The following is a 17,064-nucleotide window of genomic DNA, read 5'->3' on the forward strand; positions in this document are numbered from 1 at the left end:
TTTCAATTCATCATATGACATACATGACATACAGATAGACAGTACTGCTACATCTATACATTTATGACATACCAGATCTACAAATACAGTACTGTTTGTGATACAAAAAGGGTCTAAAAAAGAGAGTATACATTTGAGGGGAAAGAAACTGTACATTGGAGGAGGTTGGGTAGGTGGGATGGGGAAACTGTACATTGGAGGATGTTGGGGGGGGCATGTGGTAAACATGTTTATCTTTTAATTTAGTTTTGAATGACCAATTGAAGCTCTGACATACCTGCGGTGCAGCGAGGGGCGAGGGCGAGGGATCCAGATGCGGACGGCCGTGTTACTATTGGCTCAAAGGGAAGCGTCTTATACTCTGTGTGGCACTGCCACTCGGGACAATAATACAGTCCGGTCGTGGAGTCACTCCACAAGTCTCCAATACAGCGCTTGCAGAACCGATGGTCGCACTTCAATGTGATCGGGTCGCGATATGTAGACTTACACAAAGGACACGCCGCCGCAGGGGTGTTGAAAGATGCGCCCATTTTGTTTATAAACTTTATATCTGTTAGTGTTCTTCTTCACTTAGTTTCACGTAATGTTTTGGTTGCACAAATCACGTGACCCAAATCAGCCAATGGAAGCGAGTGGCCGGAGGACCTCAGCCATTGGGTCCCCAAATCACGTGACCCAAATCAGCCAATGGAAGCGAGGGGTATCTAAGCGCGGGGGACCTCAGCCATTGGGTGGGACCCAAATCACGTGACCAAAATCAGCCAATGGAAGCGAGGGGTTGCTATGTGCGGGGCTTGTATGTGCGGGGCTTGTAAGCGCTGCGGTCTGATGTTCTGCAGCTGGAAGCATCTCCCTGAAAGGGCTATCGACAGGCAACAAATGGGGCTTTAATTCGATATATATGTACACCCGAGCCACTAGAGGTCGCCAAAGTGCAGGTGGGCAAATCGTCCTCAAGAGGGCCCCCACCTGCTAAGAGGATTTATTAATGTCATACAATCTGGAGAGATTGATTTATGACGTGATGCCATTTGCGGTCCGCCGATGGACCGCTCAGGCTAAAGAGGTTAAGCATACCATTTGATGGAGAAGCATAATACAAGGTGGAATCATTGGCATTCTTAGTAGCCCACAGTAGGTAATTGGTGAACACTGAGTAGAGCAGAGGCCCTAGGGAGATTCTATTAGGAGGCCTGGACAATCCCTCCTTCCTCACACCATAGCAGCAAACAAACAAAACTCCATGAGGCACCTATTCCAATCCAAGATGGCCCCCTGAGGGTTAGGACCGCCCCTAACCACACCCATACCTGGAACCTTAAAGGTCAAGTGACCCATATATTAGGGCTGAACGATTAATCGATTTTAAATCGAAATCGCGATTTGAAATGATGCAATTAGCAAAACGTTTTAAAAATATATATATATTTTAACCAGGAAGTCCCATTGAGATACAAGATCTCCTTTGCAAGTTGTTGTTATTGTTGTAGGAATGGTTTGGGAGAGGGAGGTAAGGGGTTTACCGTTGGGTACCAGTATCGATTCCCAGGTAAAAAGAAACATTTTCAGGCTCGGTGTCCCAAACAGACCCAGTGCGTAGGCCAGATGCAAGCCGCATTTTACAATAAACCTCCGTGGGGCTGCTTAAAAAAACGAATTATTATAATCGCAAATTTAATCGCAATCGCAATATCTGTCAGAAAAATCGCAATTCGATTATTTCCCAAAATCGTGCAGCCCTACCATATATGCTGACATTGGCGTATCTTAACATATTGGGCCCACACTTCATTTATCAACACATTGATCTATTTGTCATAAAGTAACGCATGTTACACAGTATAACAAAACATAATATCTCAATACTAAAGTGTATCAATACACTTGAGTGTACTCAATACTATCTACTGCCTACTGTATTCATATACTGTATTCATATCTACCTTCAATACTAATTATATCCAACCTATCATTCATAGTAAGATAAGATAAGATAAGATATTCCTTTATTGATCCCCTTGGGGAAATTCAGGCATCATAGCAGCATGGGGGGGAGGTGGGGGGGTACAGGTAGTAAAAACAACACAGTGTACAGGTAGTAAAATAGTTAGTCTTATCCAGATGTGGGGCGGACCCTGATGTAAACAAGACGAATGTCTTTCTCTGGTCTGTATCCCCTTAACAATTGTGTGTATTGAGCCATACTGTATTGTACCCAATCTGCAATCTGTTAATAAAGTGTTCAATCAATCAATCAATCCACTCATTCTATTTATACCACTGTCTATATCTTCTATAGTGTATTCAGATGTATTACCATTGTCTTCTATAGTGTTTATACTCACTGTGCATGCTGTTTATACCCTATATTCCATACTGTATATATATTTTTTCGTATCTACTCATATAATTTAAACCACTGGCTACATTGGTTATATTATCCATAGTGTATAATGTGTATTTAGCATTTTCATATAGCCTACATCAGCGGTTCTCAACAGGGGTGCCTCAGAGAGCTGCCAGCGGTGCCCAAAAAAAAAAAGAAAAAAAAAGCTTTTTTTTTTTTTTATTATTACAGAAAATTATCACTAAAGTGCTATCTGTTGCAGCTGCAATGTTTTCCATGAAAATACCATATTTGGATGAGTTTGACCATTTCTCAAAATCTGAAAATCATTATTTAATAAAACACAGAAAAGGATCACCAAGTTACTCTGGATAAAAAAACCTTTACAGACAACATTGAGACAAAGCTTCCTGACACATCTCCATCCAAACTCTAGGAATAACTAATTGAAATATCATCTGAGAGCTAGTTTCAGAGTGTGGTGCTGAGTACCAAGGATCTCATTATGCAGCAGTTAAGGTGTTGATACCATTCAGCACCACATATCTGTGTGAAGCTGGCTTTTCATCCATGACAGCTCTGAAAACAAAATATAGGGCCAAGTTGAGCCTTGAGGATGACATGCGTGTTGCCTTGTCAAAGATCTCCCCACGTATTGACCGTATTATTAGCCAGCAGCAGCAGCAGACCTCGCATTGAGCTAGAAATGTCCACTGAGTGAACGAATGCTTATTTTCTGTATTTATTTATATTTTTTGAGAAATGGTAAGTTGGTGATCCTTTTCTGTGAAATGGTCACACTTATCCAAATATGCTATTTTTATGGAGAACAGTGCAGCTGCAACAGATAGCACTTTAGTGATCCTTTTCTGTATTTAAAAAAAAATACATGATTTTCAGTTTTTGAGAAATGGTCACACTTATCCAAATATGCTATTTTTATGGAAAAGAGTGCAGCTGCAACAGATAGCACTTTAGTGATAATTGTCTGTAAATTTATTTAAAGAAATATGCTATTTGATTTACTACTACAAGCTGTGTAATATCAACAGTACTAGGCCATTTAGACCTGAAACACCTGTTAATAATGCATTATATAGCCTGCATATACACACAAATGTGTTTCCCGGTTTCTTAAATAAACATTATTTTGAAAGCAAGCACGTTTGTCATCATTGTAGCAAAAAGGACAGGACCGGAAAAGTCTTTATCGTATGTAGGGGTGACCTGGAATATTTTATTGAACACAGGGGTGCCCTGGAATATTTTATTGAACACAGGGGTGCCCTGGAATATTTTATTGAACACAGGGGTGCCTTGGCAGCTGAAAGGTTGAGAACCCCTGGCCTACATTATATACACAATACATACATTACAATGCACTGTACTGCTCCTTTGCACTCCGGTTAGAAGCTAACTACATTTCGTTGTACTCTGTACTCGTACCCCGTGCAATGACAATAGAGTTGAATCTAATCTTTTTTTTTTTATCCACTTTTTCTCCCATTTTCTATATTTTCTCCCATCCCAATTTCGTATCATCCAATTCAACCCTCCCCTGTCATGAACGCTGTTTCTTGCCTCCCACAAGCCGGCTGCAATGTGGACTAAGTCATACATAGCACAAGTCCCCTCCGGTACTTGAGGTAACAGCAGTCGCATCTTTTCACCTGCGCAGCTCGATCTCTCAGTGGCGAGGAGTAACGCGTGGGAGGCTCACGCTGCCCCCGACACTTCCTTATTCTACTGCGCAGGCGCACCAACCGACCTGTAGGAGTCGCTGTCCACAACGCCCGATCCCCACCCATCAGTTTCCCACCCCCTAATACGGCCAATGTGTATTAGTACGGACGACCAGCTAAACTGAAAGCAATGTGGAGCGCTGGGATTGCATTAGTGGCGAGCGCCTTGCCCACTACGCCACGTAGCCGGCCAGAGTTGAAACTAATCTAAACATGTCCAGCTAAATTAAAGAGTGCACTGGCTCTTTGAAAGGGACAAAATGGAAAAATGTTTAGTTCTATGCAAGTTTGCAAGTTAAGCTGGCGGTGCATACACTGGAGCTCTTAGATGAATGGAGCTGAAGCCTTTAACTTAATTAGCAGTTACTCACAGGACCGAAGCACCCTTTCCTTGTGTAAATCCATGGCAGGTCTGCAATCCACGATTCAATAACCGATGCCACCCCCACACACAGACACACACATAACACAGTCCAGGGTGAAATCCACACAAAGTCCGACCTCCGGAAACTCAGACTTGTGGCGCATTCTTGGGTTTTGATCCTTTTATCTTTTTTTTTTGATTTTCATATTCAAAACAGTCGCGAGGACCTTGGTGGACTCATCTGAGTACTTGAAATTGCAATGACGATTGAATCCCGCCAGGTGGAAGTATCACCTACCTTATGAACAGGCATATGGCCCAGCTTAGTGTGGGGTGGCCCCAGCCCCAAAACAACTAGGGACTCACTCTACTACTAGGTTGTGAGCAGCTGTGAGCAGGACGAACTATTGTATATTATGAAAAAGACTAAATGGATTATATGGATGATGATTATGGACGATAAGGTGTGTTTCCTAACGTTATATGTATTGATCCTGTTCTGATTCAAGACACTTGGACTCGAAGTGAGAAATGGAGTACCTCTAAAACAAAGGTACGTCTATTTTACTATTTTACACATTTTGTACTTTAACGAAACTTTTGTATGATCGCAGCATCGGAAAACGACCCCCCCCCCCCCCCCCCCCCCCCCGGCTTTGTGAAGAAACAAGGTCATGTGTTTACCTTTGACCTGGCAATAATATAGGCTTCAGGTGAGCAGCCACGAGATTTGCGCATACGCTGCACAAAACACACTTTTTCTCACAATCTAGAAAACCAGCTTGGATTATTTTGAAACGGAGCAATGTTTAGCTCGGGATTGTGCACAAACGAGGGTATGTAGAATTTTTTCTTTTACATGTTGGAGTATAAATAGTGTCTGTCAAATGAGACATACTATTGTCTCCATAGCTATAATATAGAATATACAATAGCTCTGCAAAGATCGTAAAATATCGTGAAAATGGTATAAAAAAATAACTGCCGCCAAGGAGTACAGATGGGAAAACAGCGTGGCAGTCAATGAGTTAAGCCCGACGGGTCCGGTACCAGACCCAAGCCATAAATCCATCTCTCCAGACTGTATGTAATGTTGCGTTTTTTTTTCAAATTTAGCCAAGAGTAAATACCCTAATCCTGTCAAAACAGCAGTCATAGTGTATATTTTCAACAATACGTTTGTTTACCAATAGGTTAAAGTGTTCAGTTTAGGAAATGCATTCATAAACAAGCAAATATCGATGGAAATAAATGTGAGCTGCCATTTTGATTGTAGTCATTATGATGAAGAACAGACAGGTCTTTCAATTTAAAAAAACGACACTACCCAGCTCAAGCCAGCTCCTGTCAAACAAATGACTTGTGGATAAACTCATATAATTTTTCGGGATTATCTACCACAAAACTGAACGTTATTGGCATAAATTAGAACGCAGTTCGTTTCTCTACCTTTCTGTGAACGTCTAGCAAAAAACTGCATTGCAATCCGATTCAAAATGGCGGAGCCGTTTCCATAATGAAAAAGTAACTGTACTTACAGTAGATTTCATTCACAGTTTTGTCACGCGTGCTTGGTGGTACTAAATCCAGATTGAACTCTGCCATTGGAAAGGGGATATCCATAGATGTGCGATTTGGCCATAATAATTAACCTCTTCCACCCGACATCATGTCATAAATCAATATCCCCAGAATGTTCTACAAAAGTATTTTGGTCAAACGTATTCAAGTATAAACATCATAACCATGAATAAGTTAAAGTGTTATTAGATAGATTTTCCTTTTCGAAATGTCTGTTTATTTTGCGAGAGGCGACCATTTTGGAAAACCTTGAATCATAAGAATTGTAGTTTTTTGTGGCCATTTTGTAGCGGACATCCATAGCTCTGGATCTGCGTTGGCATTTTTCAAATGCGTTGAACGCCAATCACGTATATATATATATATGTTATTAGATCATTTGATATTTTTCCTTTGATCCCTGTGCTACAGACTCGCCCGGAGCGATCTGAATCATTTTGGCACAGCCACATACGCTTGAACTGCAATGCCGATCGAATATCACCAGATGGCAGTATCGTCTACCATTTGAACTCGGATAGGAAGGCAGCATTATTGTCATTGAATGCATCGAGGAATCGAGACTGGCTCTGTGGGGGAGAAGCTCTTCCAAAGCAATCGCAAGCAGATCCGCTCGCCTCAAAACCTAGGGCAGAATCCACAGAAAATGGATTGCGCGAAGCAAATTGCATTTGCGGAGCCTGCTCTGCGTCTGCGAGCTATCCACAAAAGCACATTGCTCGATGATATACCAGCACAGACACGCCCAATATGTGTAGCTCGCGAGCAGTCCGCACTCTGCCCCCCGACAGCGCTCTTGGCAGAAATGTGTGTGTCGAAATGTAGCGCGCTGTCAAGTTTAGCGCTGTCCAAAAAAAGAAAAGAAATTAGAAATCAAGAAATCACTCCATCCATTAACCTCTAGAGTCGAAGGGCCTGTTTGCACCCGTCGGCACAGAACAAAATAATTTAGAATGTCTTCCAAATGCTCAAAAAGTACATATTTTCAGAAATCGATAAAAATAGAAAAATGACCATTTCTAGTGCTTTGACATGTAATCTATATGTCTCCTTACTTGCTAAACGTAATATGACTTGTAAATATGTTTAATTCTTGCTAAATTGTATAGTTCTAAATTATCCCCGTATTCATGGAACTACAACGCATCACGTACATGCACGCGCACGCTGATAGGTGTTAAATCACTGAGTGATCTAATATGCATATCATTCTTCAGAGCGAGAGGGGGAGGGATTGTTTGTTTCTCACATTGTCGCTGTCTGTCCTTGAACTCACTGCTCTCAGCTGAACTCGCGAGGATATCTCGCCCTGGGGCTGCATATTTCTCCAACAAACCATACCGTCTATAAGATCTATTTTCTGGTATTCCAAGTTTAGTCAGGATAATATAATCTTCATTATCATTCTCGAGAATACACGTGGACCCGACGGAACGTTATGAATTAAAAGTAGTCTAACATGCTTTGCAAACCTCACCAGTGATACACCCACGTCGCGCTAAAACATTAACTACTGCAATGTTATCTGCTAACTGAGTATTCCAACTAAGCTAAGCAGAATAATGCTCTGTAACAACTCATCTCGAGTCTGCTTCTATGTGCGACAGAAACTCTGCAGCAGCGGTTCCAATACTATAGTCTAACATGCTTTTCATCCTCGCCCGTGTATATACCCACGTCGCGCTAAAACATTAACTACTGTATGGCAGAGACAGAGTGCGTGTGTGTGTATACGAGTTATGAATGAGCTCTCACAGTTCATTCAAGCGGGCTACGTGAACTACAGTATCAGGCACTGGCTGCTGTCACTGTGTGATGAGTTTGGTGTTTTGGTCACCTGCGCTGCTTTAGTTGACAGCTTACGCATCGATGGCTTTGCGAAGGAAAGATGACGTCGCCTCTCTCTCTCTCTCTCTCTCTCTCTCTCTCTCTCTCTCTCTCTCTCTCTCTCTCTCTCTCTCTCTCTCTCTCTCTCTCTCTCTCTCTCTCTCTCTCTCTCTCCTCTCTCTCTTTCTCTCTCTCGCTCTCTCTCTCTCTCTCTCTCTCTCTCTCTCTCTCTCTCTCTCTCTCTCTCTCTCTCTATGGGCTTTATTGACATGGGAAACATACGTGTACATGGCCAAAGCCAAACAAAACAATCAAACAGAGAAATCAAAAGAAATCAGTACATTACAGAAGGAGTTTCTTGTACAGTCTTCTGTACGACTTCTCAGTTACAGTGGGTGACAATATTGTCACAAGGAAAGATGAAATTACATACCTAGGTTTCATCCTAGAGGCAAATCTTTCCTGTGACAAAATGGCATCCAATGTAATAAAAAAAGTCAACCAACGAACTAGATTCTTGTACCGGATCTCCTCTCTGGTAAACAAGAATAACCTGAATACTCTGGCAGGAGCACTCATTCAAGGGTACTATGACTATGCTTGCACCTCATGGTACCACAGCACCTCAAAGGTGCTAAAAACCAAATTACAAACATCACAAAACAAACTGGTCAGACTACTGCTTGACCTTACTCCTAGAACCTAGCCTAGTTTCGCCAGCAGGCAGCTAGTAGAAAAATATGGCATGTTCAAAGATGACCTTTCCTCAAAATTCAGTGCTAAGAACCACAAAAATAAATGGAATGCAATCATCATATCAAGCTGCAAGCAGAATTATTGTTATGTCACAACGAGAAAAAGCAACCAAGTCCTCACTCAGTCACATGGGTTTTGGCTAAACACAAGAAGCCATTCTCTGATGCATACATAATAAAATAATGTATGACTGAAGTGATGGAGACCATGTTTGAAGGCAAACAAAAGCAAATCCCCCTCAGATAGCACAGCAACCAGAATAACTGAAATACTGGCTGGTGATTTGATTAAACAGCTTTGTGATATAATAAAAAAAAAATGCACAGTGCATTTCCATAGCTGTAGGCTCTGGATTTGTACTTCCTGTTATATAAGTCCTGCAGGGGTGGTAGTGCAATACACATAGTACGCTCAGCTGAGCGCACCACTCTGGAGTGCCTTCCTGTCCTGGGCCGTGCTGTTTCCATACCAGGCAGTGATGTTCCCAGTCAGAATGCTCTCTACAGCCCCGGAATAGAAGGAGTGGAGTATCTTCCCCGATACTCTGAACTTCCTTAGCTAGGCGTGCCAGTACATCAACCTCCTGATTGATTGATTGATTGAAAACTTTATTAACAGATTGCAGAATGGGTACAGTACAGTACAGCTCAATACATACAATTGTTAAGGGGATGCAGACTAGAGAAAGACTTTCGTCTTGTTTACATCAGGGTCCCCCATTTTCAATTCATCATAACATATATGACACAAGACATACAGATAGACAGCAGGGGCGGATTTAGTTTAGTTCGTTTTTCATATGAGTATAGTCGGGTTTTCATTGTTGTTTCTTTTATTCGATATTTCCATTCATAAAGACATGCTGGCAGCCTGTGTTATCACTGGGGATGGGTCTGAGATCTCAAAAGTCCAATACCGCCGCCTAACACCTTGCGGCCTCTATTGCACTCCATTTGAAACGATGTGGCTTGGTGTCTGTCATTTTGGAAATGACACCAGACCACCCTGAAACTACACTCATATTAACAACGGTATAAAAACGGAAATGTATGGATGGAAAAATTATCTGTTTTTTGCATCTTGACCGGAAGAAACTCAATGACAATCGACTATATTATTAGATCCATAACTATAATATATAATATAGCTTTAGGCCTGCAAACACAGCCATGTATCCCCATATTAAAAGGCGCTGGCCTTTCAACAGTAACAGTAAACAGCGCCAGCTGGCGCTGAAATTGTTAATATGCGTCTTTGTTTACGGTTTGATTATCACTGATACAAAGTAAAATAGTGCAGTGCAATAAAATAGTTAGTAAAATAGAATAAAATAATGCAATAGTGCATTGCAATAAAATAGTTATCATCGTATTTTTTCGGGAGGCCGGTAAGGAGTGCATTACAGTAGTCGAGTCGGCTTGAGATAAAGGCATGGATCTGGTTTTCAGCGTCCTTTTGATTTATAAATGGCCGTACTTTATGGCCGTATGTTTCTAAGGTGGAAGAATTATGTTTTTGTCAACTTGTTGATTGTGATTTAAAGCTTAGGTCTGAGTCTACCATAACACCAAGACTTAACTCACTCAAATACAGTTAGCAGCTGGATAGACTACAGATGGAAATTAGCTTCTGCTAAATCTGGTGCAAACATATTTTCATGTAACAATGATTAATTGTCAAAAAAAAAAAAATAAAAAAAAAAATTTGGAAAATTGATTCAGGGCTTTTCAGAAAACATTCAGGGCTTGAGCCCAAGTAGCCACCCCCTAGCCCCGCCCCTGATAGACAGTACTGCTACATCTGTACATTTATGACATACCAGATTTGCAAATACAGTACTGTTTGTGATACAAAAAGTGTCCAGAAAAGAGTGTATATACATTTGACATGGAAACTGTACATTGGAGGAGGTTGGGTAGGTGGGGTGGGGTTGGGTGGTGGGGGGAACTGTACATTGGAGGTGGGGGGGGGGGGTTGGGTAGGGGGTGGGTGGGGGACACTGTACATTGGAATACTGACAAAGCCATATATGGTAAATTAACTGTACAACTGGGTTAGGACATTTGTAGGGGCCAGTTTAGAATTGCACTCCTTTGAGAGTGTTTTTGAAAGTGGGTAGTGATTCACATTCCTTTACAGCTTTGGGTAGGGCGTTCCACATTGATATGGCATAATTGCGAAACGTGTTTAGTCCCTTGTTTGAGCTGAATCTGGGTTTAACATGATTTGTGGAGCTCCCTCTGGTGTTGTGATCGTGGTATTCACTGACCTTTGGGAAGTATTTTGACATGTACATGGGTACCTTGGTTGTGTAGTGTCGTCTACTCTAAGCCATCCTAGGTTGTCAAAGTGGGCAGGGGTGAGGTGGGTTCTTCCTCCCGATAGGCTTTCTCGTCACTGTTAGAGATCAGCCCCACCAGGGGCGTTTTTAGGGTTAGAAAACATTGGGGGCTTCAGCCCAGGGGGTGGAGGGGGGTCCCCCCCCCCCTTTTTTTTTTTTTTTTTCTTTTTTTAAACACAGTAATACGCAATTTTAGAGTAATTAGAGATGAATACTGAAGAACTAGAATCATTAGAGGTTCTCAAAGTGAGGTCCATGTCCATGAGAGGGATCTGGGCAGTCCCCATAGAAAATTCAAAGTTAACAGGACCAAATCATCAGTTTCTTATTTATTTATTTAACCTTTATTTAACCAGATAAAACATTGATCTGGTCCAAGAGGCCCCAACAGGAGTACAAATATACATATATACACATATATATATATACATATACTGTACATACATACACACATATACACCAATAACAAAATAAAAACAGTTAAGAATCATACACATAAGCAAATAAACAAACAAACAAACATATGCACAGCTGTTACGAACGGGTAAGTGACTTCCAAGTTGTCGAGGTAGAAGAACGAGACGGAGAATGTATTACTATAACAAAACAGTTGAACTGTTTATTTAACAGGGGAAAAGCATAAACAATAACAGGAGAAGACAATCTGTCAGTGCTTGTCCAGCGGTAGGTACGTCCGTAGAATAGGTGAAGCTCTAGCAAAGAACAAGGAATAGAGCAAATGTTAAATACGTCACATTCTCAACATCCCACGCTGTCAATGAGGAGCAGCAGTCTAACAGCCAATGACAGCACCCAGGTGTGACAGACAATTAGTGATGAGAGCAATCAGTGGTGACATACAAGGTGAACAATAACAACAGGAGTGACCCAGGTAGACAGTGGGAGACAATCCTAAGGATGATAGTCTCCCGAACGTTACAGTATCCCCCCCCGACGAACGGCACCTGACGTTCACCTAGGGGCCTCGGGATGCAGCCGCCGGAAATCATCGATCAGGCTGGGATCTAATATGTCCCGTTGAGGCACCCAAGAACGCTCTTCTACCCCGTACCCCTCCCAATCCACCAAGAACTGAAACCCCCTACCCCTCCGCCTACAACTCAGGATTCTCCGCACCGTATAGACAGGCTGACCGTCAATAATGCGGGGCGGAGGAACCGCAGGGAGTGGCGGGGACAAGGGCGATGAGAGGAATGGCTTCAACAGGGACACATGAAACGTCGGATGGACCCTCATAGAGGCCGGAAGGCGTAGCCTGTAAGCCATAGGATTCACCCGACGTACCACTTTAAAGGGCCCTATAAAGCGAGGAGCCAGCTTCCTGGACTCCACCCGGAGAGGGAGATCACGAGTGGAAAGCCAAACCCGCTGTCCCGGACGGAAAACCGGAGCCGGACGACGCTTGCGGTTAGCTTGCCGCTGAGCCTTAACCGAGGCCTTCTGCAGCGCCGTCCGCACTCTGCTCCACGTCCTGCGACAGCGAGCCACATGTGCCTGGGCCGACGGCACCTCCACCTCCTGCTCCTGTTCGGGAAACAGAGGAGGTTGAAAACCATATTGACACTGAAAGGGAGACATACCAGTAGAGGAGGAGAGGAGGGTATTATGCGCAAACTCAGCCCAGGCCAACCTCCTACTCCACGTCGCCGGACACCCAGCAACGTAGCACCTCAGAACGCCCTCCAGGTCCTGGTTGACACGCTCCGTCTGCCCGTTCGTCTGCGGATGGAACCCAGACGACAGGCTGACGGAGGCGCCCAGACCGGCGGCGAACGCCTTCCAGAACCTGGAGGCGAACTGAGGACCCCGGTCGGACACAATATCCACTGGAAGCCCATGAACCCGAAAGACGTGCTGCACCACAAGGTCAGCCGTCTCCCGGGCCGAGGGGAGCTTGGGAAGGGGAATGAAGTGGGCCGCCTTGGAGAACCGGTCCACCACCACCAGGATGGCAGTGAACCCATCCGATAAGGGAAGACCGGAAATAAAATCCAGGGATATGTGCGACCAGGGACGCTTGGGAATAGGAAGCGGTCGGAGGAGACCCGCCGGCGCACGGCGAGAGGTCTTACTGCGCGCGCACACCGGACAGGCCGCCACAAAGGAGCGTGTATCCCCCCCCTCTGTCGGCCACCAAAACCTCCTACGGATAAACTCCAGGGTTCTGGTGGCCCCAGGGTGGCCGGTGAGAGAGGATGTATGCGCCCACTGCAGCAGGCGTGAGCGTGCCGCCTTGGGCACATACATCCGACCCGGAGGACCCCCACCGGGATCGGGCTCCCGTGCCTGAGCCGACCTCACCACCCTATCTATGCCCCATGACACGGGTGCCAAAATCAAGGCCTGTGGAACAATAGGGTGGGGCTTCTCCTCTCGACCCGGAAGATCAAACTGACGTGACAGGGCGTCTGGCTTGACGTTCTTGGAACCGGGTCGATAGGAGATGGTAAACCGAAATCGAGTGAAGAATAACGCCCACCAGGCCTGGCGAGCGTTAAGGCGTTTAGCCCCTTGGATGTAAGCCAAGTTCTTATGGTCAGTCCAAACAATGAAAGGATGTGCCGCCCCCTCTAACCAATGTCTCCATTCCTCCAATGCCAATTTGATTGCCAATAACTCCCGATTACCCACGTCGTAGTTACGCTCGGCCGGAGACAGCCGGCGCGAAAAGAAGGCACAAGGATGCACCTTACCATCCTTTAAACATCTCTGCGAGATTACCCCCCCCACCGCGGTGTCAGAGGCATCCACCTCCACAATGAACGGAGCCTCTGTGTCGTGACGGATCAGTACAGGGGCGGAGGTAAATCGACGTTTGAGGTCGCAGAAGGCCGACTCTGCCCTAGGCGACCATTCAAAGCCAGGGAGAGAGGACTTAGTGAGAGCGGTTAATGGATTGACTAAGGTGCTAAAATTGCGAATAAAGCGCCTGTAAAAATTTGCAAAGCCCAAAAACCGGTGTAACTCCTTGAGCGACGAAGGCCGTGGCCAATCCAAGACTGCACTCACCTTGGCTGGATCCATGCGAAGATCGCCCTTCGTCAACACAAAGCCCAGGAAGGAAACGGTGTCAGTGTGAAACACACACTTCTCAGCCTTAACAAACAGTTGATGCTTAAGGAGACGTTGAAGCACCTCACGAACGTGCAGTTGGTGTTGCACCATATCGCGAGAAAAAATAAGGATGTCATCCAAATATACAAACACTGACACCCCAATTAGATCCCGCAGCACGTCGTTGACCAGGGCTTGGAAAACTGCTGGAGCATTAGCTAAACCAAAAGGCATGACTAAATACTCATAATGCCCATTAGGAGTATTAAATGCAGTTTTCCACTCGTCCCCTTCTCTAATCCTGACCAAGTTGTATGCATTACGTAAGTCAAGTTTAGAAAAGACCTGTGCCCCCTGTAAGCACTCAAAGGCGGTGTCCATGAGCGGTAAAGGATAACGGTTCTTGATGGAAACGTCATTCAACCCCCTATAATCTATGCACGGCCGCTGATCACCATCTTTTTTAGCCACAAAAAAGAAGCCAGCGCCTGCAGGGGATGTGGACGGTCGGATATGCCCCGCGGACAATGCCTCTCGAATGTAAGTGTTCATGGACACTGTCTCAGGGCGGGAGAGAGAGAACATCCGTCCCCAGGGCGGAGAAGCGCCGGGTAGAAGATCAATGGTGCAGTCGTAAGGTCTATGAGGCGGTAGTGCTTTAGCACGCGTTTTACTAAAAACGTCCGCCAGGTCACAATAGACCGCAGGAACACCTGCCAAATCGGGGTTGGGGGATAATAAAGAATCTGCAACGTCCACCGTCAACCTGGAGAGAGACAAAAGAGGGAGGGGGGGAGGGGGGGATGAACTCACGCCAGCGTCAGCGCTGACGCCGCTTCCCATGGAGAGTTCACCCGTAGCCCAATTAATACGAGGATTATGCAGCACAAGCCAGGGGTGGCCTAAAACAATGTCGGAATGAGGAGACATAACAACAAAAAAGTTCAAATATTCCCCCTCGCTACCCGCCACCCGAACCCACAGTTTCCCGGTGCGCTGGGTAACAAATCCACAACCAAGCGGTCGGCCGTCCAGCGAACGGACAGGGATGGGCACCTCTAGTGTCTCTAAAGGAACCCCCCATTCTAGAGCCACCCCCACATGAATCAAGTTGCCCGCAGCCCCCGAATCCACTAAAGCCTTGGCCGTTGTAGAAGAATCCCCCCACCTGACAGTGACATCAAAAAAAGTACGTGAGTCTTGATTAACGTTTATGACCGGAGAGACATGCCCACCTGCTAGCACCTTCCCCAGGCCTAGCGGGCTCCTGCGTTTCCCGAGCCCCGACAGGCGGCGAAGCGATGCCCCGTGCGGCCACAATGGAAACAGCGCTTCTCGTTGACCCGCCTCTGTTTCTCCGCTTCAGAGAGGTTCAACGCTCCCAGCTGCATGGGCTCGTCATCGCCCCGGTGCTCTCTCATTGGCTGGTATGCTGGCCGATCGACACTAGGAGAGGGACGGAAGAGTACCTGTGACGAAGCCTCCCTCTCGCGTCCCCTCTCCCGGTGACGATTATCTAACCGAATGGCCATGTTAATCAATAGATCCAGGCGTTCGGGTAGCTCCCGCGTCGCCAGCTCGTCCTGCATGCGAGTGGAGAGACCATGCAAAAAATGGACACAGCAGGGAACCTCAGGCCAGTCCGCCTCCCGAGCCACAATACGGAAATCTATGGCGTAGTCTGCTACGGCCCGAATGCCCTGCCGGCAGGACATAAGTCGACTGCCGGCCTCGTAAATGGAAATCACCCTGGAGGTATCGAATACACGGCGCAACTCCAGGGCGAAGGCATCCGCGTCGCGGCAGACCACAGACCCACTCTCCCACTCCGCTGTGGCCCAAGAGAGAGCGCGACCCGTGAGGAGAGTTATAATATAGGCTACCCGAGCCACACCACTGGGGAAAGTACGCGGCTGTAGTTGAAAAATGAGAGAGCACTGGGCGATAAACTCACGGCAGCCGGTAGGAGCCCCTCCATAGCGCTCCGGCGCCGCAGACGTGGCTCTCGGTAGTCCTCCCGATCCACCGGATACCCCCGCTCGCCTTCCCCGCCGATCGATGATGCTCCTCCGGCTGTGGATATCCTCGTTGATGTCGTAGAGCGGGCCTGGCTCACCGCCGCCAACGCTGTCTCCGCCGTCTCCTGAGAAGCCAGGGAAACATCTCCCAGTCGACCCAGCTCGACACCGACTGCCATCTGCCGCTCCATCATGATCCTGAGCTGGTCCCGTAGGCTCACCATCTCGTCCCGTATCTCCTCGTTGGAAGTCATGATGGCTAGAGCTTCTGTTACGAACGGGTAAGTGACTTCCAAGTTGTCGAGGTAGAAGAACGAGACGGAGAATGTATTACTATAACAAAACAGTTGAACTGTTTATTTAACAGGGGAAAAGCATAAACAATAACAGGAGAAGACAATCTGTCAGTGCTTGTCCAGCGGTAGGTACGTCCGTAGAATAGGTGAAGCTCTAGCAAAGAACAAGGAATAGAGCAAATGTTAAATACGTCACATTCTCAACATTCCACGCTGTCAATGAGGAGCAGCAGTCTAACAGCCAATGACAGCACCCAGGTGTGACAGACAATTAGTGATGACAGCAATCAGTGGTGACATACAAGGTGAACAATAACAACAGGAGTGACCCAGGTAGACAGTGGGAGACAATCCTAAGGATGATAGTCTCCCGAACGTTACACACAGCCTATGTACAAAAGAAATAAACAGTTCATCTCTAGTCTTTACAGTTTTCTTCAATTGCATAAACACTCAAATCAAAAGTATTACACAATTATCAAAACATTACACTCAAGGAGCAAAACATAGGCCCAGATTTGCACCTCTATAAGCACAATGTCAGCCTCACACTTTTTGCAAAACAATACACAGAGCAAAAAAGTATCTTGCCAGATCCAGCTAGGCAAAGAGATAATGTCTAGTATTTTCTGTACTCTATTTAAATTTTTTCAAAATTGTTTTTGTTTTACTGTAATTTTAACCTGTAGGCCTACTGGATACAGTATTTTATGT

General features: G+C 45.5%; 1 pseudogene across 1 annotated transcript in view; it reads right to left on the reverse strand.

Annotated features, from left to right (window-relative positions):
* LOC311234690 overlaps positions 1-16,248 on the reverse strand; it is a 70,176-nt pseudogene extending 53,928 nt beyond the window's left edge. Inside the window, exon 1 of the transcript in view lies at positions 15,991-16,248. The product of the transcript in view is annotated as an uncharacterized misc_RNA (transcript). The remainder of the gene's footprint in view (positions 1-15,990) is intronic.
* Between the last annotated feature and the right edge of the window lie 816 nt (positions 16,249-17,064).

The sequence above is a fragment of the Notolepis coatsorum genome (genome assembly GCF_963971535.1).
Source record: "Notolepis coatsorum genome assembly, chromosome: 9".
In the NCBI taxonomy this organism is placed as follows: Eukaryota; Metazoa; Chordata; class Actinopteri; order Aulopiformes; family Paralepididae; genus Notolepis; species Notolepis coatsorum.